This window comes from Triturus cristatus, chromosome 8 (assembly GCF_964204655.1).
Source record: "Triturus cristatus chromosome 8, aTriCri1.1, whole genome shotgun sequence".
Lineage (NCBI taxonomy): Eukaryota > Metazoa > Chordata > Amphibia > Caudata > Salamandridae > Triturus > Triturus cristatus.
In genome coordinates, this window is record NC_140591.1 from 1,239,700,364 (window position 1) to 1,239,724,999 (window position 24,636).

At 55.7% G+C, this 24,636-nt stretch overlaps 1 protein-coding gene across 9 annotated transcripts in view; it reads left to right on the forward strand.

The window, feature by feature from the left end:
• Positions 1 to 283: 283 nt before the first annotated feature.
• BCOR (BCL6 corepressor) overlaps positions 284 to 24,636 on the forward strand; it is a 58,359-nt gene continuing 34,006 nt past the window's right edge. For 3 of the 9 annotated variants that reach the window (XM_085622919.1, XM_085622928.1, XM_085622929.1), the window contains exon 1: positions 286 to 857. The gene's annotated coding sequence lies outside the window, so the exon portion shown is untranslated. Of the gene's footprint in view, positions 858 to 23,338; positions 23,495 to 24,636 lie in introns of those variants that run through there. The other 6 variants (XM_085622923.1, XM_085622925.1, XM_085622920.1 and 3 more) reach the window with 4 other exon arrangements.

Here is a 24,636-nt window from a genome sequence, read left to right on the forward strand (position 1 = left end):
TCCTCGCTCCACTACCATGCTCGAGTGTGTGCCAATGGCGGCTTCAGGCCCTTCGTTGTGACAAGAGCCCTCGAGTGTAGGCGCTGGGTGGCCTGAGGCCACCAGCCCCCCCCCCCCTGAGAGGAACAAGCGCCGCAGCCGCGCGATCCTCAGCACAGGGCCCGGCGGCCTCCCATTCACACCGCCCTCCCCCAGCCCCCGCCCTCGCTCTCAAACCTGCGAGTCGGAGGCGCCGCTTCTTCCCACAGACACCGAGGGGCGGAGCCGGGCGAGGGAGGCGGGGAGCTGGGGAGGCAGGAGCGCAGAGCCGGGCAGAGATCGGCACAGAGAAGACGAGTCTGCAGCGCAGCCCGAGGACCTGAGCGCAGCAACCCCAGCCCCCGACGAGCACCAGAGCAGCCCAGGACCATAGCACCCCAGTTGGAGCCCGAGGACCAGAGCCCCCCCCAGAACACCAGAGTAGCTCGAGACCAGACCACGGGAGACCCCAAGAAGGAGCTCTAGGGAACGCCCCCTTGAGTGCCGGGGCAGACCCCCCCAGCAACAGGCCAGGAGCACCCCCACACACCGAAGCAGAACCGGGACACGCCGCCCCCTCCAGAACACCACAGCGCCTCTCCCGGATCTATATACTGGACTCCCCGTCTCTGGAACGTCCATTGCCCTCGGGATCCTTAAACCCCACTCCACAGGGCTCCGCGGAGCCACTCAGGCGGCCGGACATGGCGCAGCCTACGCAGCTGCCCTCCCCCCTGTGAGCGGCCGGGCGTGGACACCTGCCGGGGAGTGAGGAGGGAGGAGCCGGCCCGCCGAGGAGGAGGGAGCCGAGAACAGAGGCCGGAGCGGGGACACCGCAGGTCAGTGCCGCTGCGTGCGATGTACGCCCCTGCCCGGGCTTGTGCGTGTACTGGGACACTCTCCTCGGCTTCTCATGGTTATAATTAGATTTTTTTATAACACGCATGCTGCCGGCGCGGAGCACGCCCTGCCTGTCTGCCTCGTGTGGGAGCGGGGTTGTCTGTCTCCGAGGCGCCTTCTGCTGTGTGCATTTGTGTGTGGGGTGACCTATCCCCGTGTTTGTGAGGCGCTTTATCTGCTGTGTGCGCTGTATGTTTACATCGGGGGTGGGTGTATACATAGCTTTGCGGGTATATTTAGTCTGTGTGCCGGTGTACATTTACATTTGTGGCTGTTGGTCCTGTCTTAGGGGAAAGGTCTCTGAGGGGAAAGGTTCACTGTTTATTTACATTTGTGTTGGATTCTTCGTGTGCTGATGTCAGCCCCCCCCCCCCCCAAACAACTTTTAGGTGTATATCTGGGTGTGTGAGATCATTCGGTTATTTATTGCGGGGTGTGTGTGTTATCTTTGAGCGAAGGGTACTTCGATGTTTGCTTAAGTCTGTTCATCTGTGCTACGAGATATATTAATATCTGAGTAAAGCAACACATATCTCTGTCGGTCATAGTCACAGCTGAGGTGTATTCGCCCGTATTTACCTCTGTTTGCTGGTGCACCGTCTGTATGTATCTCTGAGAGCCATGCGCGTCGTTGATGGTAGGGTCACTCCCCGTACATTTCAGGGTGCGTGTCCATCTGCCTGCGGTCTCTGGGTGGTATTAACCTTGTTGTGTAGCATGCGCCCTATGCCTTGTACCACTGTCCCTGGAAGGGTGGGTAGGGAGTGTGTTTTGCCTCTCGGACCTCTGGCGTAGAAATGTTTTTTGATGCCGACCCTGGGTCCCTTCGGCCACGGTTAGCCGACTTGGCGTAGCTTTATTCATTTGCAGACTAGAAAGGGAAGTAAGTGCTCGGACCTACCAAGAATTCTATGGGCCCTGGTGCCGCCAAAGAAAATGCCCCCTTTATCCGATATTTAGGTAGTAAAAATACAGCAATAATCTGGGTGCAGTGGGCCCCGGTGCCACTGCACCCGCTGCACCAATGGTAGAGCACATCTGTCCTTAGTGACGATGGCGTCGCTTGTCTTGAAGGGTGCGAGGCTGGTAGGAATGCACGGGAGAGGGTGCGAACACCGATAACTTAAAAGCGTGTTAGTGTGGGGGTAGGGGTCGGCTTCAGGCATAGCCTAGCGCCTAGGCCGGCGGGTGTGTACATTCGGGGCTTTTGTTTGAGCAAGGAGGTCGGATAGAGAGGGGGGCTCTCTATTCCAGTTGCCGTTGGTGGCGTCATTCGGGTGTCCGGAAGTCAATTAAACTCGGGGTTGTTGGGGTCGATGTATAATTGAGACTTAGGGAAATGAAGGGGGGGGGGGGCTTGCAGTAATGAGACGGCGTGCAATGATGTGGGGGTCGCTCTGGTAAACAGACGACGAGCGGAAGTAACTGTAGTGATGAGTGTGAAAGTCGTACCGGAGGGATGCGCTGTGCCCGGGTGTTCGTGTGGCACCGTGTGACGTCTGCCTTTGAAACCGCGACCTTGGACTGGGGGCGGAGGGGCAGGAACCCCCAACAGCCTCTGTCAGGGTGATTCGCCGGTTCCGCTTGGGTGCCGGCCGGATCCGGCTGTGCTTCGGTAAGCGGCGCACCGCTCTGGGGCATTAATCTGACTTTGTACAGGTTGGTGAATTTGATGGCGCGGGGGGGGGTTGGTAAAGCAGTCTTAACTCAATACATATCGATGTATGTTATGATTAAAGTGCCTTTAAACGGTGGCGCGTGAATTTGTTAATACTCTTCTGCAGTGTCACGACCTCCTGCTGGTCTGTCCTCCAAATGTTTATAAGCATTCCGATCACGAAGAGTTCCGCCCCCGGACACCTCTCTGCGGTGCTTGTGCCGGAGCCGCCTCTGCTCTGAAGCCCTAAGCCCGGTAATACACGCCAGACAGCTTCAGCTATGGGCCTCGCGAGCCTGGGGGGCGGGGGGAGTCGCAGGCTCCGCTTTGGTCTGGGGTGGGTGAACGCTGGTCATGTCTGGGCCTCCGAGGGGCACCCACCCCTTGTTCGTGCCTGCGTCGCTGTGCCTCAGAGGGAGATCAAAGACGCATCTGGTGATGGGTGGGAGGGACTCTGGAGGGGCCCTTTGAAGTTAGCTAGAGAGTGAAACTTTCCCTAAGGCACAGCCCCGCCACATTAAATAGTTGGGTTATTAGATTTTTTTTTCTTGGGGGGGGGGGGGGGTGTTCTGTACGACAATTAAGTCCGTGTCACCCACAGGGTAGATGCTGTTGGGGGAGGACCGTGTCCCGGACGTCTGACAGTAGCAGCCCCGCTCCCAGCCAGTTCCAAAGCAAAAGGCTGAAGGTCACGGGGGTGTCTGTACTCTGAGGTCATGACACTTGAAGGGGGGGGGGGGTTAGGGGTGTCCGGGTCCCTCTACATTGACTCTAAAACCCGCCTCCTAGCCTCCTGCAATTCCGCCGTAACGTGCTGGTTTCATATAGATACACACGGGGGACACACAGTGCACGCTGACGGGGGGCTTTTCTGTTGTCACGCAGCGCTATGTGCTGTTTTTCCCAAGGTGCGCTTGGTTCATTCTGATCAATCAGTATTACTGTGTGTAGGGGAGAGGTGTACCTCTGTACATACAGAAGAGTTACTATCTGTCGCAGTAAAACTGTGGTAGTGCTGTAAAATGGTGACGATTTATTGAGCGTAAGTGGCTGGAGGAAGGTTTCGCGAGTGTCATCGGCGCGAGCAGCCTGCGCACCGTTTACCTCCCCACTCACTCTTCCTTCCACCGGGGACCTTAGACACCAGCGCGCTGCCCGTGCTTCCCTCGCTGGCCTGCGCCGCCTCCACGGCTGCCTGTTTCCTGTATACAGCAGCGCAGCGCCGTGCCTCGGGGCAGGAGGCCGGCCACCTCTTGTTTGCCAATTCTTTTTTGTTTACAGAATAGCTCCCTGCGTGATTAGCCACAAACTTTGGGGGGGGGGGGGGTGTTTTGTGCCTTAACCGCCACCAGCCAAAGCTCGAACTACCTTCATCTCGAAGAAACATTGGCCCTTTTTTACCCACTGCTAGGGTTGCCCTTATGAGAGAAAATCCCCTAAAACCTGTGTTTGCCCTTTAACATGTAAGAATAGAATGCTTTAAAATGTTTAATACAGATGCACTGTACCCATTGGCGGATAATTAAAATGAAAAGAACAGATGGGAACAAATCAAATATTCACCCACAGTCACAGATCTGGGTTTAAGCCATCATTTTTTTTTTTGTTGCTCACCAAGCAAGCCACCCTAGTTTGGGCCCAGTCATATGCAAATCGGTCTTGACCCTGCTCCCCACATTACAATAAACAAACCCAGAAAGGCCGTGTTTTTAAAAAACAAAACTATTTGAGAGTACATTTAAAATTATATTTGAGAATCATCCTGGACCTTTGCAGAATGTGAAAACGTGAACAAGTGACCAGTATTGTTCCTCTGGGAAGGGTGTTAACAGTTGACGCTGCGCGGTGAGGTTTCTATGCGCTTTGATTGTGTTATCTAACCCACCAGGTCTTTGCCAAGCGCCGCCCCAGACCGTGAGCAGCTCGGGTCGGAAAGATCATGGGGCATATTATCAAGCACTGCGTTAAAATTAAAAAGCGGCGATAATGGGCTTGATAATATGCCCTGGAGAATTCCCATAGAAGCCCATGTTGACACCAGTGCATGGGCTTCTATGGGAATTCTCTGTTTGTTGATAATATGCCCCCGTGTTTGTTGCGGGGTATATGTGAAAGTGCCTTGGTTCGACTCTGTTTGGACGGCTACAGTGTAAGAAAAATAACCCCTTTATATATCTGTGGCACTTTAAAGCGAACTTGAGAAATTCAGAGGTCCTTTGACCCTGCCTGGTGTGAACTTCAACCTTGTAGCCCGAATGGGTGCCGGCAGGAAGATCTTGGCCTAGAGCCTGGTTTGGAATAAAAACGCAAGCGGGGTTATGGGATCTGTCCGGTGGACTGTGCGCGAGAGAGTAATGGAGCTGCATCGTTGCTCTTTGTCTGAGCCGGCTCGCTCTCTCTCGCCCTCTCTCTCTCCTCTCCAGCACGCCCCTGCTCCTGGCTGCGCTCCAGCCTCGTCGCCACTGCTCTCGGGCGGAAGCCGTGCTCGTGTAGTGCCGGCCGTGCCCATTGTGTGCTCCGCGGTGCCGGAGCGACCCTTTTTGTGAGCTGTATCGCTGTGCCTGGGTAGTTTGCGAGGCTTGTTTATGTCTCTGTGGTGTGGTGGGGACTTGTCTGTTTTGACAGCCCCGGGCGGTGCAGTTGGTTTTGCCTCTTGTGCAGCTCCCTGAGAGGGGTGGGTGGGAACGACTGTTTCCATATCTCTGAAGCCTTGTTTGTCGGGATGGGAAGGTCCTCTAACCCAACCCCCTCCATCCCGTGTTTACACTTGGAAACCGCAGGGTGTTTGAACTGTGAGCTCAGCCCCACCTGCGATTGGCAAGTCGGCAGCGAAGCTGCATGAGAAGTGAATACCGTATGCTCCCTCCAGGTGCTACGAGGGGGAGGGGGCAGTGCGCGGACTTCCCTCCTGGGACTGATCCTGGACTCGGCCTCACTTGGCCAGAAGTGCTCCTCAGAAATCACGGGACCCAGCCCTGGCTCGAGCCGCCGGTAAATACCGTCCGTGCAAGGCCCTATCACGACTAATGGTGAGGTGTACAGGCAACGGAAAGCGTGAATTCCCAGCTCGACAATTAACCCACTCCCCGCGGCCGCTGCTATGGGCCTTGACACTTTATTTAGTGCAATTCTGCATGATGCCCTTAAACCGCCCTATATCCCAGCCACCCCGAGGTGCCTTCAGGCTGGCCGTGAGTTCCAGAGGTGGAAGCCTCAGAGCGAGCAGGGCGGGTGTCTGGCTAGTGCAGCCGCAGCGTAGATCTCATGCTCCCTTAAGTATAGTCAGACGACCTGTTTACAATACTTCTCCTTGAGAAATGTCCCGTTCTTGTTTGAAGGCCACATGCACGCGCATCTATTGCACTTCCTAGAGAAAGCAGACCACCCCCATGGTGAAAACCCCCTTCGTGCTAACGGACTAAAATGTTGACGAAGCTACCCCGACCAAGGGGAGACCATGTTTTAACGTGCCGTCATCGGATGTGACAGCCAGTGGCCCCTGTTGCATGCTGTCACTCTGGGGTCCCTTTTGCAGACCGTCGCGTCTCGAGGTTTTACTACTGCTGTGTGCAACGAGAGCGTGGTATATTTCGCGAACCTCCGAGGGGCGTGCGCGCGCGCGTCCGCGGGCCTTGAGAGGAAGGCATCTTTCAGCAGGCTGACATGTACATCGATAGAATCAACAGTACGGCTACCGAACTCTCTGCGCCCACACACACACACGAGCCCAGGTGGCTTACACACGCACACACTCACTCTGGACTGGTTCCGGGGCTAGCAGTCTTTGTCCTCAGGCCTGTTATGGTCTTGCCAGTGGTCTAATCCCAGATATTGGGAGCAGAGGCCCCGTGTGAACCAGGCCTCCTCTCGGGAGTGAGGGTTGAGTCCATGGTGACTGCTGTCTGTTTTTACAGGTACGTGGCCACAATGACTTCTCCCCGGCCGGATCTATTTGTGAACTCTGCAAAGATATTTACATATCACTTTTTGAGTATTTGTTTAGTGCCGGCTCCATTATTCCTGCGGCTTTGTGGCACATTAACTGCCCGCTGCAAAAACAACAGTTGATGGACAGAATGCAGAACAATGTCATACATTCACCCCAGTAGAGAGATCTGGGCCTAAATCCATCGTTTTTTTGCTCACCATGCCATTCCAGTTTGAACCCAGCAAATCAGTCTTGACCCTGTGCCTCCTGGGAACAGTCCAGCCCGAACTGCTAAGCCAGGTTCTTTCTCCCTGTTTGTGGTGTTTGGTGCTGGTGTTATCCATCTGGACTCCGTGGGTCCCTCCTCCCCTGCTTGTGGTGTTTGTTGTTGGTGTTATCCATCTGGGCTCCGTAGGTCTCTCCTTCCCCTGCTCCCCCGTACTCTTTGTTGATGGTGTATGTCTCCCCCGTACTCTTTGTTGATGGTGTATGTCTTCCCCCCCCCCCCCCCTCCCTCCACTCTTTGTTGATGGTGGTGCTCCTAGTCTTCCTCTCCTGCTTCTGGTGTCTGCAGCTTGTGCGCGGCCCGGTTCTGTCTTTCTCCTCTGCTCAGCCTGTGGAGCTTGTCTACAGCTAAGGAACAGGCGGCGCAGGGATGAATTAATGACCGCCACTGGAGCCTGGCGGTGTTACAGTCCTGCAGGCGGTGGCTGCCCCCCCCCCCCCCTCTGCCTCTCTTTCTTAAGTGCATCACGGAGCCCTGGATGCTGCAGACAACGCTCAGCCCCTCCTCACCACCCAGCGGGGTTATAATTCCAGCTCCGTTGGCGGCCTCCTCGCGCCTTAATCCCATTAAGGCCCGTGGGCCTCGGCGCTCTCCTGCGCCCACAGACAATGCCCCATTCACGCTGACCCGGGCCTGGCGCGGCCTTCACATGCTAATAGGGGGCTTGCTTTGAATGGATTGGGCGGCACTGGGAGGGGATGCTGGCAGGAAGCACGGTCGGGGGGGGGGGGGGGGCTTTAGGAGATCATGGCACAGGTGCAGGGAAGGGTACCCACCGAGACTCGACGCCCTTTCCACAGTACACGGTACCTGTCTCAGAGTACAGCCCGCCCGGTGCCGCTGGCTCAGGTTAAGCTTTGCCCCAGGGGACACTTTGTTTTTTCGGTCTCTGACCCTGTGAGAGGCCCGTGCCTCCGGTATATTCACTGGGACAGAGTTCAGTTGCAGGTATATGTACAGACGACGAGGCAAATCTCGGCCCTCACGTTGTACCACTTTGTTTTTTCACTTGTATATTTTTGTGGAGCCATTTTTCTCCCGGCAGCAGGCTGAGACGCTTCGGCTGTACTCGGTCAAGCTAGAGACTAATTGTATATAGTACTTAATTCCCCCCTGTCCAGTGCTACATTTGTAAGTATTATTTTTTTTTTTACATAGGCGCGACGTTTATTTTTGGTGAGCCCGAATGTCGAGGTTTCTTAATACCACGGCTGCTGTCTTCATCACCCCCCTTCACCTTTTCACACTTGCTGCTGTCTCAATATCGAAGTGTTTGTTGCATGTCCCTCGCCCCTCTGTTTTCTCCGTGCCATGGCATGCAGCCTTATGCTTCTCTGCGTCCCTGTTTGTCATTTTCTCTTGTCCTGTCAAATCCTGCCGTGCCCACCGCTTGTGTACTTCAGCTGTGTCTGTGGTACCCCTGCACGCTGCCTACGGCTTGTAGAGCCTTATGCCAGGTGAGGGCACCCTATCAGTGGCTGTATTTCTGGACATCTCCTGTCTGTAATTTGCAGATGGCCACACACGCTTTCACTGTGAGCATATAGGTATAATCGGTACACGCCAGTGGTGGAGAAAGGATAACCGCGCCTTTCCATCCTGTTGAATTTCCAGAGTAAGGTACCAGGTAAACCCAAATTTGGTGAATATTACATACACACACACACACACACACCAGGAACGTTTAAGTGCACTCTCCGGGCACGTATGCGGCGTGGGCAGAAGTAGGCAGCCGCCCAGTGCACTCAAAGGTTGTCTGCGCAGCACCAATGACGCTCTTGTGGGTTTTGTTCCCCCCTCTGGGTGTTTCTCACGCTGGGCCTGTTTGGGTGACATCTGATATCGCCCAGGCGCCCGGAAATGTCAGCTCTTAAACCGTCTCCCAACAGCGTGGAAGTTGGTAGGGGCTGTTTTGGCAGGGTCTAATCACACCGCATCGCATTGATTCGAGTGCAGGGGGTGTTACTGTTAACCCTCCCGGACCCCATGCACCCCCACCTTAACTCCGAGTGCAGCTTCGGCGTTCTCCCCTGGCCCAGAAACGGCCCCCTCGTCCTGAATCCGGTAAATGCGCCATTCATGAAGCTGCGTGCTTCCGGGGTTGCAATTCACACGTTTGTGTGTCTGTGAATGTTGTGAAATAAAGATAGCAGATCTGGCTGAGACGTCACGCGCCTCAGTGATTCCCTATAGTTCACAGGCGCGTATCGCTATCCATGGATGTTTTTGCAATTAAATGCACCTAGGCAGTAGTGACGTGAAATGCGCAGTGGCTTCTCTATTCCTTTCACATGTCGGGGCAGAGGCTTGGTTGCGCGGGCGGCGGCCTGCGCATATTTGGATCGGCCGTGCGGTTAATAGACTTGCCTTCCGGCCCTACCCCCCCCCCCCCCCGTGCGCCCCCTCCTTTTTGTTGGCGAGGAGCGGTGCCGTATATCCGAGTACCCAAACTAAGTTCCCGTGCCCCGGATTGCACACCTGCCTCTATGCGCATCCAGGGTTGGCCCGGGTCGGAGTGCCTTCTGTAGGTGTCGGGGGAGGTGTCAGGCCGGCGTCCCTATGTAACGCAGAGGTAGCCTGCTCCCGCAGTGAGCCCCAGGGGCTGGTATGCGTCGACACTGGCAGGCTGCCAGGCTCGATGAATGGACGGATTGGGCCCGTGGGCAGCCCCAGGGAGACATTCCGCTCCCAGTGGGCCTTGCGTGTCCTTGGCAGTAGCTGGGTTTCCTGACGCCGGCCCTGGGCATTGATAATGATTAGTTTCCGAGCCCTGGCACGACCGAGAGAGCAGGTGTGAGGTCGGACGGGGTGTGCGAACCCCACCCTGGTACGATGTCCCGGAGATTGAGGATACACCAGTGGGCTTTGCGATACAGCACGCGCAGGTTAGGTGCACCTAGCAGCAGTTCCATTCTGGGAAGCACCGCGCTCTTCGAGGCATTCTACCTTCCTTTCCCAGCACCGATCCGGTCGGGCTGGCCCTTGACCCCTTCCGTGTTGTGAGATGGTGCCCTGCTCCCTGCAGACCCGTCCAACAGTGAGCTCGTGCTCTGTGCAGTGGGTGCATTACACGGGCCGGGGCATACCACCGTGCCACCAAGAAGGGCGTTTCACCTCTGATCGCAGTCAGTTGCCGCTGCTGCATCAACTGAAGCGCAGCTCCCTGGGTTCGGAGGAGACCATACAAAAGAGGGTGGCCCATGTAGAGGAGCTGTAACAGCCTGGGCGAAAAGCGTGCCTTGCAGGCGTGGAGGGGTGCAGCAGTCCCTAGGTGTGGTGCAGGGGGTGCACAGCAGGCCCCAGGGTTGGTGGAGGGGGTGCACAGCAGGCCGCAGGGGTGGCGGAGGGGGTGCACAGCAGGCCCCAGGGGTGGCGGAGGGGGTGCACAGCAGGCCCCAGGGGTGGCGGAGGGGGTGCAGCAGCCACTTGGTGGGGTGCAGGTGGTGCAACAGCCCCTGGGTGCCGAACAGGAGGTGCAGCCGCCCGCCCCTGTGCAGCAGCCCCAGGCTCCGCGCGGTGAGATCAGGTTTCCTGCTGCCTCCCGCAGGAGCCGCCAGCGCTTGATTGAAGCTGCACTCGGCTCTCTGCTCCCGAGGGACGCCGGCCCTGAAACACGAGAGCTCTCCGGCTCTCCTCCGCCTCCTCCGCCTCCTCCCCTCGCCCTCCCCCGGAAGCCTTTGTGCTGCTCGGAGAGCGCCTAGGCAGGCACGGATCGCTGCGCTCTCACAAGAATGCAAACAGCCTTTGCTGACATGGTTTTGTTAGCACTGAGTCTACCCCGCCCCACTCAAGGCCGGCAGCTTTACAGCCGGGCCCTGCCGGTACCCCTCCTCGGTCTCTGCGCGGGTGGCGGGCAAGGACTTGCTTCTGCTGAGCCTTGCAGCTTTACCGTGCTGGCCGTTGCCAGCCCGGATACCCATCACTGACGGCAACAGCTTCGTAGGGCAACTCGTCTGCAGTGACAGCTCTAAATAGATGCCCCCCCCCCTTCCCGCCTCCGCCCAGCGTGCACACATTTCCCCGGCCGTCCGGGCATGTTCTGCAGAATACACCAGCTGGGGAGGGAGGCCTCTGTGAACGGCGGGCCCCGGCTGGTTGTTTGGTATCCGCAGTGTGCCGGGGCTCCAAAGGGGCCTCGTGCCCGCGGAGCCTCGAAAGCCTGGCAATAATATAAGTGGGCAGGTTCGCGCTCATCCAGGTCTGAGAAGCCACCTGGGGACGCCGGAACCCCAGACAGCCCTACGGGCAGGGATTCTGCCTGGGTACCTGCCAGTAGCTCAGACTGTTACCAGCCTTCCCACTGAGGGCTTGTGCAGTTCTGAGTGAGTTGCCTGTAGGCCACCTGTATCCACAGACGCAGCCGTCAAGATGGCTTAGGCGGGAATGCCTTCTGGGACACCAAGACTGTCTAGTGTACCTGTGTAATGGCACACAAGCAAGAAACGATGAAACGGAATGTTTCCACCTGTGAGGGAGACGGTGAGTTATTGACATCCATAGGTGTTGGGCTGCTTCTGCGGCTCCTAGAGATTATAGCAAGTCTAGGTGAGTTTGGTCTCTTCTCTGACCCTGTCTCAGCAGCTTCGGTGACGGGGGGGGGGGGGGGGTTAGAGGTGTTACATAGTCTAAAAGCTATGAATATCTGGATACAGGACCCTCGGGATGCGCTCAAAATAACCTATAGGCCATAATTATGCATTGGCCACTACTGATAGTACCAGGTCGATATGGGCCAGAAAAAGTACGTGGTGCAATATTCGGGGGGGCGGGGGGAGGAGGCACTCGAGGCCTCCCGTGTACAGACTAGATATCGAGAAAGGCACTTAGGAAACTGCCCTCCTCCCCCTCCACACACACTTCACGGTTGCGTGCTCCACGTTGGCATGTTCCACAGAATCACCCCTGCGCCAGCTGTGTTTAATTGAACGAACTATCGTCAGCGAAGCCCCACGAGACTTCAAACTCCTACGGCCTTTGGATGTTTTGGGGAGAGGTTGAAATGTAAACCTCTTGCCCTGCCTTGTAGGACGTGTGGCCAATGACCACGTAATGGGATGCGCGCTGTCGATCCTACAGTCACCGTGGCCCCTGCGTGAGCGTCGTAACCCGATGCACTCTCCAGGCGGGCGTCGTGTAACCTTGCACTTAATACCTCCTAGATCTCCACACAGAATTGCCTTGGCACCTCCTTCAGGTGGTGGGCAGTACTCCCCCTGCCGTTCGCGCATCCAATGACTGGCGCACTCCTGGCTGCCCTCTTTGTGCCCACCTCTGTGAGCACCAAGTGCCTGGCAGGCCCATCATATGCACATTCAGTGCCCGGCATTATCTAGGCCGACGGCCCCGTGTCCAGCTCGACACACTGCCTGGCACTCCCAATGCCCACCTTCCTGTGCGCTCACAGTCCATGGCACCGCCCACCTCCCGTGTCTTCCTGGGCGCATACAGTGCCTGGCGTATGACTGTTCTCCGCCCCATGGCCTTCTGTGGGTACCCACTCGGTAGGTGGTACCTCTCCAGGCTTCCCTTGCTAGTGCCCGCAGCTCGTACACGCTGTGCCTATTGCCCATTCCCTGTTCTCGCTAGGCCAACCTTCCCCGTGCCCCTCTGCTCGTACACACCGTGCCTGTGCACCCCAACTGCCCCTGTCTGCGCATGCCCACTGTGCCCAGCACCTCTCGCTTCCCGTCCTTCATGTACCGCTCAAGCACCCGCCTCCCAAGCCGCCACCAACCAGTCAGTGTATCTCTGGAACGCATACTGAGCCTGGCACCCGTCTCGCTCCCCTCCGGTACCCCTCCTTATGCACACACTGTGCGTGGCATCTTCTGCCCTTGCCCATCCCTATCCCTCTGCTTGCACACAGGGCCCGGCGCCCCTCTAGGTAACCCTCTGCGTGCATAGTACCTGGTATCGTGTTGCTTCTCTCCTTATGCACGCAATGCCTGACATCGCTCCGCCCCTCTGCAAGCACACCGTGCCTGGCACCCTTATTGCACTCCTCTGGCTGTTCACGCACGTCGTGCCTGGCACCTCTCTGGGCCCCTCCCTCATGCCCAGGGCGCTCCCCGGCTCCCTTCTATCTACGGGCACACACTGTGCCTGACACCTCTCGTGCCCCTCCGGTACGCCTCGCCTCTGCGTGCATAGTACCTTTAAGTTACCGTGTTGCCCCTCTCCTTATGCACGCAATGCCTGGCATCTCCCCGCCTCTCTGCGTGTATAGCTGTAACTCCCTCTGCAAGCTCACAGTGCCTGGCACCCTTATTGCCCCTCTCTCGCTGTTCACGCACGTCGTGCCTGGCACCTCTCTCGGGCCCCTCCCGCGTGCGCCCCCTCCCCGCCGGGCGCAGGGTGCGAGGCCTGTTTACAACGAGTGCAAACAGTGTGACAGCTGCTGGCCCCGCCGGCCGCTCGGCTCACAAAGCGCTCATTATGGGGGAGGCGGCGGCGGAGCTCCGGCACTTTACGGCTGCCTGCCTGCGTGGGTTCATTTGAAAGGCAAGCCGGCTTGCCTGCTCCTTCGGGGCCTCCTCTGCCGCGGCTGCAGCCCCGTCTCGCAACTTTACCCCCTATCGTGGGCCGCCGCCTCCTGTAGCACGTCTCAAGGCTTCTCCGTAAAAAAACAAAACCCACCGCCTCCCCCCCAACCCACCTCATGGGGACAATACCACTTAATTCTATGCGGTTGGGCCCCATAAAAGCAGGGTCGACAAACATTACACTTTCGCATGCATATGTGGCGATAAAGAGCGGAGCTTGTCAGTTGCTGAATGTTTAATTTTTTAGATAAATATGGTTATCTCTGTGCCGGTGTGTGTTTGTTGGGAATCCGAGGGTTGGTTGTTGTACACGCTTTCTGTTTGGAGTGTTAAATTAATGGGCAGTTTGAGACCTTTACAATAGAAAAAAAAGGGGGGGGGGGTCACGTGTTAAGCGTCACCTTTCGGGTGAAAAGATGTGAATATATTGGTTTCTCATGTATCTGGGTGTCTAGTTGTGGTGGGGTCTTTCGTTATTTTTCATACAGGGTGCGCACGGTGCATAGGTGTATTATGGCTCGCTAGTGTGTAAACCGCAGTTTCCATCTGTCAGGGTAGTTTTAAGTCCCCAGAGCCGGTGGTGGGTTTGCTGGCCCGTATTACCTGTCAAGAATGTTTACATGGTACGCTGGCCCAACAACTATGCCTCTAGTCTTTTGCAAACATGCACGTAATGGTGCACTTTCCAAGCTGGTTGACTGCATGTCGAGGGTGGCGTTTGGCTTCGTCACGCAGGGTGGTGCCCCAGCTTCAGTTCTGTGCTGGTTGCTGACCAGTAGGTTAATTTGAACGTCCTAAGTTGTAAACTCTGTTATTTACAATGATCGAAACGCAGAGGTGCGGCATGAAGCGCCTTAAAGACGAGTGAGTAACTGTACCAAGAAGTGAAGGTCTCTGCAGCTATTGAAGCTGACAATAGATAGACTTTTATGGATGCTAATTAAGGTGGTTATTGGCGAAGATTAATCCCGAGCTGTGGTGTTTGCCTGGAAATTTATATATTATTAATGATAGTAAAATGGCTTATTACACTCGGCTGATCTGCATATGTGAGGAATGCTTTGTATAGTACTTATTCCAGTGTAACAGTTGTAAGCAATGTTATTTCAACATAACCAGTGCATAGTGGTTAATTAAGTCTTATGTTGGTGTTGAAATTGCATTGAATGGGCCTTGCGAGTAACCCTTCCACTGTAAAGTACAACATGTGAGTTAATAAGCAGTGTTTCTCACATAGTTTAGGCTGTATTATGGAAATAAAATGGGATTTGACTTAAAGTTCAGTTTAAAAAAATCTGTGTTATTGTATATCTTGTCTTTTATCGACATTCGCACCCTACATTTAACCCCACACTGTACAGTTTGAGACGTGGCTGGGTACAAACACATATGTGAACACTCCGATTTCCACTCGTGCTGGTCTGACAAGAACTCCTGCCCTTGGCACGACCAGTACGCCTTCGCTCGAGCCGCCCATGGTGTCTTGGGCGACGCGTGCATTTTGTCCTGCCAGGGGTGGCTCACACTGCAGCGTTCGCCCGCACTTTTTGGCGAGGGGTTGTAAAGCGCTGCTGCAGAGATAGTCTTGGCGCTGCAGGCAGGGAAAATAGGACCGCATGTCCTGGGTTAGCAATAAAAACATTATGAAAGGGACGCAGCTGGCCTTTCTTTCACACCACTGGGCCCACGCACGATTGATACAGAATCGTGGCTGTATGATCTATAATGTAACACCATCGGCTGTTCGTTTTGCCACTGTCACGTAATCGGAGGCCAGCCTGTAGCCTACCCAAGGCAGCATGAATCGCGCGAGGGTGTCCCCAAAAGGCAGCCCCTGACGGACTGGCGCATTCTCTGCAGTAATCGGCTTGTTATGGGGGTGACCCTCTGACCCTGCGGGGGCGCAGTGAGCCGTACGGCATTATCGCCACCGGGTCGATTGTAATAACTGCAGGAGCCGTCCGTGTGACTGTGCAGTGTGTGTGCCTGGCTGCCTTCTACCTCTTCCTGCTGTCGTTGTTTCCCTGCTCCTCTGTGCAGCTATGACTCCTTATGGCCCCTGCGTATTTTTTGGGAGGGGCAGGTTGTCTGTAGTTTCTGTATGCCCATTTCCTTCTCTGTTTCCATGAGTGCTTCACTTTGTTTGCATTGTATCCGATGCGTGGTCTTGGTCTGCGCCATTTCTGCCTGTCTGCGACAGTGCCCGTTTTTCCGCCCGTACCTCCCGTGTTTGTCTGTGGGCTGTGTATGTGTACACGCCTGTGCCCCCTCCATACACTCTGTCTTTGCCCTGTACCTGCTGTGTGCTGTTTTGGTGTGCATGGTGTTTTTTGTTTCTCTGCGCCTGGGTCGTTTCTCTGACTTTGCCCAGTATCTGCGGTTCTTGGGGCCACGTTTGTGTGCGCGACTGCCAGCCTGTGTGCGCTCTTTGTATTTGTTCTGCGTGTTTGCCTGCGGCCTTAGACCACTGGTTAATAAGCCACCCCACACACACAGCAGGAGCTGCATGGCCCCTCCCCCACGATTGAGGTCTTTCCGTGTCACTGAGTTTCATTTTCATATCCTTCCTTCGCAGCCTGGGTTTTGTGTGGGGAGGGGGAGGGAACGCAGGACTCTGTCCCTTGAAGATACTGAGTTCAGCTATGGCGGCTTGGCTTAAACAATGGGTAGTGAGAACGAAGGACTTGTTTTTATAGTGCTTCGTGTCGCACTTGCTTCGGTTCTAAACGCTGTAAATATCCGGTATTCTTGCATTTCAAGTTATTGGTACTCCAGTGTATTCCTTGCTGTCTCCGCGTTCTCTCATGCAGCCCCCAGGAGCTAATAGAGTGTATGTTGATGTATTTTTTTTTTATATATATATATATATAATATATATATTATGCTGCAGTCTTTCATGGCCCCTTTCCTGTTGTGTTCAGGAGTGTACACGCCTCTCCCTCAATGTTTAAAGTAGGCCGGGTCTGCCAGGGTGTTCAGGTGGCTGTAACTTGTTTATAAAAACGTATTTTTATGCAATATGTTGACCTTGGGCGGTCGAAGCCACGCGCGCGGTGGCTGGGCTCGGGGTGGATCCCTAGGGGTCGAGTCTGGAGCTCAGTGGAAGGGTGGGGTCTTAGGTAGGCTCCTGCCCGAGCGCTGCCGTCTAAGGAGAGCCATCCGTTGCACCTCCGAGCCAGAGGAAAGCGCTCTGCCCTGATGGGGCGGGATGGGGGCGCTACATGGACTGCGGGGAATCCTGGGTCTTAAGTGTGCAACAGCGTACTACTGGTTTCATTTGGAGGGGGGGGGGTAGAATCTACCCGTCTCTGCCGTGTTTTTTCGGCGGGGGAGTGGGAGTGTAACAGGCCGACCCTTCCCGCAGTGTGCCCGCGTCACCCCCACACATCTGCCAGGCTCCCGATGCCGTCTGGGCCGTTGAGCTGGTAATTAAAGTGGCGAGGTTGTGGGGTGCCCCGTCCTCTCGCCACTATACGTCTTTGCTTTGCACGCCTCGCTGGCACCCACACGGCAGGAAAAGTAGTGCCAGGGGGACTTTGGGGTATTGGGAACTGGGGCTGGCCAGCGTCTCGATCCGACAACATGCTTGTTGATTTCTGCCAAAACCAGATTTGTGGGATATTCTGGGCCGCGGAAGATTCGGAACAAGGACATTTCAATGGGACAAAAATGGCTACCCTGCCACAGACTTCAAGGCACTATAGCTCAGGGGAAAGCGCACTTCACGCTCACTCTGACATTATTCAACAATACCAGCCACCCCGGGGGTGCTAGCATGCGGCCGTTTTACATTTGGAGTTTTTTTTTTTTATAGCCACTTAACGTGGCGTTAACATAGCAATAGACGTTTTGCCTCCGCGCCCACCACCAAACCTCTTCCTCGGGGGCTTGGAGTGCGAGCCCGTAATCTTTTGAGGTGGGCGGTGCTGCGGGCAATGCGCGAGCTGCGTACGGCGGAGAGTGTCTGGGGGAGTGGGCGGGGGGCGCATCCATCAGGCCTTCCGATCTGCTGCTCCGTAAACGAGGCAACCACAGGCCCTGTCAGCCGCAATTATGCAAAAAGCATGTCCGGGGCCGCGGTCGATGAATGCACCCAGGCGACGAGCCTGGGCTGTTACCGCCCTACAAGGCAGCCAGGGCTGACACTACGGTACACCACAGACTGACCTGACGCCGCCCCACACAAGGCCTGCGCGGGGGCTGACGCCACGATACGCACTGCCTGGATTGAAACCACCCTCATAATACAGGGGAGGTGGGGGCTGACATCACCCTACATACATCACTGCCAGAGCGGATTTACCTCTTACACCACAGCCGGGCTAACGCCACCCCTGCACAGAGCTGAGGGGAGTGCACCACACTTCTCCATAGCCAGCCCTAACATCGTGTATGGAGTTTTCACGTCACAGAGAGAGTAGTGGTTCTAAACCGCAGTGAGAGGAAGGGGCGCAAGTATAGCTCCCTTACCCGCCAACAACATGTGCGTGGCGTTCCGTTAATACCGGCACCCCACCCCGTTCTGGAAGTTGTTGCCTTACTTGGCTTCTACTGTGCCAGGGGGACTCACAGGCCACAACAAATGTTCTTTGGCGCAAAAAGCCTTGTGTAAGTCACGGGGCTAGGTGTCAACCAGTATATTGGGCCTGAGCCTGCCTCTGCCCACGCACCACAACCAGCTGTCTTTTTCCACAGAGTGCCAGCCCTGGTGACGGCCTTCCAACGTGGTGGAGTTTAAGACTACTTAGATGGCCCCACTGACAGTGGAGCAGCCCCGCTGTTCCGAGCGCGGGGCACACGAAGGCCAGTGTGTCTGACTCCCGGCGCTGGTGCTTCTCCGCCTCTGACCCTGGCCCTGTGGGCCCCGGAGTCGGGGCTGCAGGCGGCGCCGGCAGCCCGCGCACACATGCTGGTGGATTTTCCGCCGCCGGGCAGCGTGTGTGGGGTTTTCTTTTCAACTTCTCGTTTCCTGTCAGTGAAACGAGAGAGGGGCGGGGAAGGAGGCTGGCGCGGAAAAGGCTGCGCCGGGTGCCTGTGGGGTTTCTGTTGCTTTGTTTTCGGAAAGCGCACGAGTGTTTTCCCGTAGTCTTGGAGAGCTGCCTTCGCATTCAGTTTTAATTCTGTTCGCGAGACGTCCTCCTAACTGGTGATGGCACAGGGAAGCTGACCCAAATTTGAAGGCATCTATAATCTTGATAACCGTGCTTTTTACTCCTCAATATTCTAGAAATGCCCGGAAGTGTCCTTTTTTCTTCAGACGTGTCTACCCCCGAACGCACTCCCTGCCATTAAATGTGCTTATTGTATTGTCGACTGTTTTTCCTCGCTGTATACAAGCTTTATCAGAAACATTTTTTTTCTGCTCTGTAAGTTACCTGGTGTCCAATTTGTAAAATGTCACCCGGTGCCCGCGGGTCGGTTTAGAAGGCCGCGTGGCGCTGAATCTGCGGCATGCCTCTAACCCGGGGCTGCTGCTTTTCTCTAAATTTGCAGCCTATTGATTGCCAGTGGGACGTGATTGGAACGCGCAGTTTTACCCATGGTTCAGGTGTAGTTCGCTGATAAACACTGAAGATGCGGGGACCGCCGTGCACTGCCCCCCCTCCCCCCCTCCCCCCCCCGAATTAAAATGGTCTCCTTACAAGAGGAGGGGGTCCTTGTCCAACTAAGAGCAAGGCGTGGACCCACCACTAAAACTTCAGGGGGACATCTTGCGCAGCTACACCAACGCCATCACCCCAAATCGCCTTCCTTTTCCCGGGGGATTTCCACACGATCAATCCTCCCCAAAAGTTCATGTCGAGCTCTCCAAGCACGCTGGAGGGGGGGGGGGGGGGCTGTTGTACACCGTCACCTCCTCAACCGGATCTCGGTTTCCCCACTAAGCTGTAATGAGGGGTGGGGGAGGCACCCATGACCAAATGCAGCTCTGCCACTAGAGGCTTATTATTATTACTATTAAGCATTCATATATCACGTAGTACCCTTGGGCATCCCAGCACTAATGGGTTCCCTTGATGGGCCCTGCAGAAGGGAAACCTGGTTGACAGTATGTTTTGTGTCTGTGTTGGGGAACGGCATATAAAGCACGCAATGACCTTGCCCCGAGAAGTTTGCCGTGAATCGTCTCCCCCCTGCTCTCGTGCTGTACCCCCTCTCCATCTGCCTCTAAGATGGCGCGGCCGGGATCGGAAGCCGAGGCTCTGTGCGCGATGAAGGAGTTGATTTGCCCGCGGCGGCGGGGAGGAGGAGGAGGAGGGCGAGGCGCCTGGAAAATATTAAGAGCAGCAGCGTGTGACCTCCCGTGTGGCTGGCTGCCATGGCCGGCTCATCCCCGGCAGCAGCTCCTACGAGGGTGGAGGAGGCGGGGCGCCCACCCCCTTTCACCGTATTATGATTAAAGCAGGATGCGCGCGTGTGTGGCGTACACACCAACTACTCATTTTAAAAGTTCGATCAGTTTTGCGCATCGGATTTTTTGTCCAGTGCTGCTGCGTGTGCACAGTTGATTCGTGTGTATTCGCGCGGTGTGTATAATCTCCGATCCCCTGCTCCGGTCAGCTCTGGCACGTATCTAGCCTGTGCAAATGCAGCACATTCTTTGGATTATTCGTGTCGCTCCTTAATCGGCTCAAAGCAGCTTGCCGCGCCCCTCGTCGCCAATGTAGTTTATGTAGGGCAGCAGCGTGCCCACCTGGGCCACCGTAAAGTAACGACCACCAATCACTCTCATGTTACACTAGTTTTTGGTAATATGTGGATCTATGTCCGAAAGGGGGTCGAATAAACTAAAGCGGTATGTGCACAATTGAGTGACCATGGAGTTCTAGGCAGGGCATGATCTAGACTTCCCAGGGGTGGTGTGGGTGTACCTGGAATGATTATACCATAAGTGTAGTGACTTGCACTTCGGGGGAAGGCATCCCATAGGGCTTTGCGGCCCCTCTTCCTGCTATGCCAGAGAGGTTTAATTCTAGGCGTTCTCCCTCTCCCCGTTCTGCGGATGAGGATGGGTGGCTGTGGCTGCTCTTATGACTGGCAGACGTTCCGAGGCTCAGGGCTTCGAGGCGGGCTCAAACTTGAGCTCTGTGGAGAACACGGATGCGAGCTGACGTCCGCGGAGCTGCGACCAGGGAAGGAAACGCGAGTTTCTTACCAGTCACCTTTTGTGGTCCGTTGTCTCCTTACTAAAAATACACTATTGCTTTCTGCCTACCCGGATTCGCGTACACACTAGCCTGTCTGTGCACGCATGGACTATGTAGCTCCAGAGGTCATCTGTCTCGATGATATGAAAACTCCTTTGCCCGAGGTGCCCTCTGCCTAGACGCATACGAACTTACCGTGGCCCGGGCTGCCGCTTGTCCCCACAGACCTGCACTCCTTTGCCCGAGGTGTCTCCTGCCTAGACTCCTATGAACGCCGTGTACCGAGGTGTCTCTTGCCTAGACGCTCGTGAACTCTCCCTTGGCCGGGCTGCTGCTTGTCTCCACAGGCCTGCACTCTGGCCCAAGGTGTCTCCAGCCTCAACACGCAGGCAGTCTCTGTGGATCTGGCTGTCTTCTGTGTAAATCCACATGCATCGCTGGCAAGATGCTCGTGAACCCGAGCTGTATTTTGTCGTGACAGACATGCACTCGATGGCCTCGGTTTGTGTGCCCTGCCTGGACTCACGTGAACTGTGTCCCAGGTCACCCTTGGCTCCGGCACTCGTGCGCTTTGTGCCCGTTATCTCCTGTATAAACTCATGTACTCTGCAGTCTCGTCTAGACACAGACTGTCTCCCACCTCGCGCACACGCACTCTCTCCAGCCCAGGATATCTTCTGATCAGATACCGTATAAGAGGGGTGTGTTTCAGCCAGCCACCAGAAGTGCCGAGTTTTAGCACTTCCTCGGCTTGGCGGCCTAGAGTTTCTCAGAGTTTACTGATTCAATCCGAATATCGTCCCTTCCACGGAGAGAGGGATGTCTCCTTTGCAATATTTCCATTATATTTTTTGTTCATGATGTCTTGCATTCTGCGCTCGTGCGGCGCTTCTGGGGTTTCGGAGCGCGCCTCTGCACTATACCACACCCTCCTCTTTTGAAGTATCTGTTCTTTCTCTTCTCCGGTGTGCGTTCGTCATCCTTCTCTAATGGGGTGCCAGTTTGCCTTCCTTTTCTCTCGGGTCCCTCCTCTGTCTGGGCGGCTTTGGGTTCTCTAGGGTGTCTTGTGCCCTCCTCCCCTCAGGGCTGCCTGTGCCACAACCAGGCCACTGCCTTCGTCTTCCGTTGGGTCTCTGGGATGCTGTTTACCTCCTCCTTTCTCTCTCGGGTGTCGGCAGCCTCCTCTGGGCTTCCTGCGCACTCCTCCTCTCGGGGCTGTGCGGGCGCCCCTGCCAGTATCTGCTGCTGTGCGTGAGCGGGCACCATAGTCTGATGATGCGGGATCGCCCCTCTCGCCCCCCCGTAGGCCGGATAAGTGTCCGCAGGCGCGTTCCATCCAGGCCAGGCTCTGCGTCCTGCCCGCGCTCTTCTGTGGGCTGCCGGCCTTGTCCGTCGCTTCAGCCTGGCCTCCGGGGCACACTTCTTCTCATACCTACGCTCTCACACTTAAGGACACCTCTCGCGTCCTCACACTCGACGGCTACTGGTCTCGGGAGCTGTCAAAATATGTACCCTGGTGTGCTTGTTTCAGGTCAGAATTATATAGCCCCAAATAGAAATGTTTTAAAGCGAATAAGGACAGCACGTTTTATTAGCATTTTATTTTCGTCAACCACTTTTAGACTCCTCATGCCGCACTGGTCTTTAACTGCGTCTGCTTAATTCTGCCACATTTTCAGCAGTTTACATCTGATTTTAGGTGTCTCTCAAATGTGGTAGATTAAATCTCTGGGCTGGTAAGAAACCGTGACCCATCCGTCTCTCGAGTTCTAAAGTGATGTTACAGCAACAATTCTTGAGTTGTACATCATTTTAGGACTCATCCGACCTAATTTAAAGCCAGAAAACATAGCAAAAACAAGTTAAACTTTACTCGTATGGTTCTCTTGAAGGGCTCTGCTAACAGAGAAACCTTCTGAAGAAGCCTGCTACTTTTATTATCTTTCTGTAAGGTGCTTGTAGCTTTGCAGGGTATATATGTTTTGCATCTGTGTAAAGCACTCTGAGGTCAAAAACGACATAAAAACTCGATGCCGCTCATTCTGTGTCTGAAAGGTCTCACCAGAGAAATGCCATGTAATGAGGACTAAAGAAGTTAGCAACGTGTGTGACATCGGTGTCCAGACAAATAGAGATTTGAAGTTCGAGGTTTTAAGTTTAAGAACTAAGAAGAATAATGTATATTTTTAAACGAGCCAGGCATTTCATTCAGGGTAAAATGCTGAATCTGCCTTTTTAGGCCAGGACTTTTATAATACACGCAGTTCGTATGGGAATACCATTAAATCGGTAATCTGAGCAGGTAAATACAGCGCCGAGAAACTGTAGGATGGAGTATGAGGCGCTATTTAAAACGCCACGTTTATTAAGCGCGCTCAGCACGAGGGTTATGTTTGTGTGTGTGTGTGAAAATAATGTCCTGACATGGCAGTACTCCCTTTTAGGCATGCCAGACATTTGGGATAAAAATAAATCGTGGGGTCCTGTTAAGCTGGAGCCCAAGAGCGCCTCGAGACGCGCTTTGTGAGTCGAGGCACCGTTGGTGCCAGCAGGCGCGGTGCAGTAGAGCTGGGGCCAGTAGCCTGGCAACAGACCTGGGGGGGGAGGCGGTTGTGGCACGGTTTGCATTCCGGAAGGTGGGGGTTAACCCCAGGGGCTGGCTGGCTCCTGCAGCCCCCCCCCCCCCCCCCCGCCCGTAAGAGGCGCGGCAGCACCCCTCCCCCACCGTCCCGAGGCTGCCCGCAAGGCTGCAGCAGCAGGAGGTGACACGGTGGAAAGCTGGCGAGCAGCCAGCAGCTCGAGGTGGAGGGGCGGGTGGAAGAGGGAGGAGGAGAGAGGGAGGAGGAAAGGCGCCAAATGGGAAGCGGTGCGCTGCCGCGACGGTGTCTGCCGTTCGGAGGCTTCCTGGCCGCACAGCGCGCCGCACTAACCGAGCCGGAGGAGCAGGTCCACCGCCGCAGCGCCGCGACCACCGCCCGGAGAGCTCCCTGCGGGATATGAGGCCGGGGGCAGCAGGTACGGAGAGGACCGGGGGTGGAGGGGAGAGTGTGGGGGTCTCGGCACCAGAGTGCCACGGGGCCGGTGGTGAGGGCTTTGTCCGGTAGCCGCCCCTCGGAGCGCAGCGTGGGGACTTGGAGCCGATGGATGGGGCGGACAGGGAGGGGATTCGAGGTGAGCAGCCCTCTCCGCCTGGCAGGGTGTGCGGCAGGTGCTCCTTTGTGCTCGGGTTTCGTCGCAGTGCTCCAGGGCGCCGCTCCTCCTGACGGTGACCTTTGGAGAGTCCTCTGGCGGTGGAGCGCCCCTGGCCTCGTCTGACCCCAGAGTCCCGGGTCTCCTGCGCCCTCGGAGCGTCGCGCGTGTCCACCGCTGCCTGGGGAATCCGGTGCGCGAGCTGAGGCTAGCGCCATTCTGTCAGCGGGATGGCCCCTCTGCGCGCCCCGTTCATTTTTCTTGTAGGGTTTTCACGTTTCTCAGCCTGTAAAAGGCTGCTTTTATATCTTTAACACAAGGAGATAGTCCAGCGGTTGTGTGTGTGACTGTGTGTATTTTGAACACCCATTGAAGTGATCTAGAAACGTTTGAAGCGCGTAATATCGGCTTTATGTGAATAACTTGTTTTTATTTCTAGCAGTTGTATTGCCCACATTTCGGGCAGCTTGTTTGTTGATGCTTTGACGGTGGGGTTGTGTGTGCACGTACCGGACATCCGCAACGATCGCATTTCAGCCCCTTTAGTGTGGGGCTTCTGCGGGACTCGCACTGAACTCCGTTACCCACAATCCAGCCTGAATTCACCTCTCGACAAATACCCGCTTGTGCCTGCACCATGGGGCGATAAAGGCTGAACTCGACTTGGTTTCTGGGGCTCGCACAGACTAGCGCCTCCCTCGAGTGCTGCGTGACGGGCACCTCCCCCACCGCATCTCAGCCGAGTGAACTTCTAGTGAACTGTTAAAGGCTGGAGGTCTGTTGAGCAAACACCGGCGCCATGGCGGGCCTAATTTCATTGCAGCCAGCGGCAGAGACGCTTAACCCCTTAGGTCCCGGCCGGTACTCGCTGCAGCTTTCCCGTCACGCACGGCATACTTGGCCCTCCCGGGTATGGAGGATGCAAGGGGTGGAGGACAGCGCTGCGAAGAGCCTGGCATCATATGGTA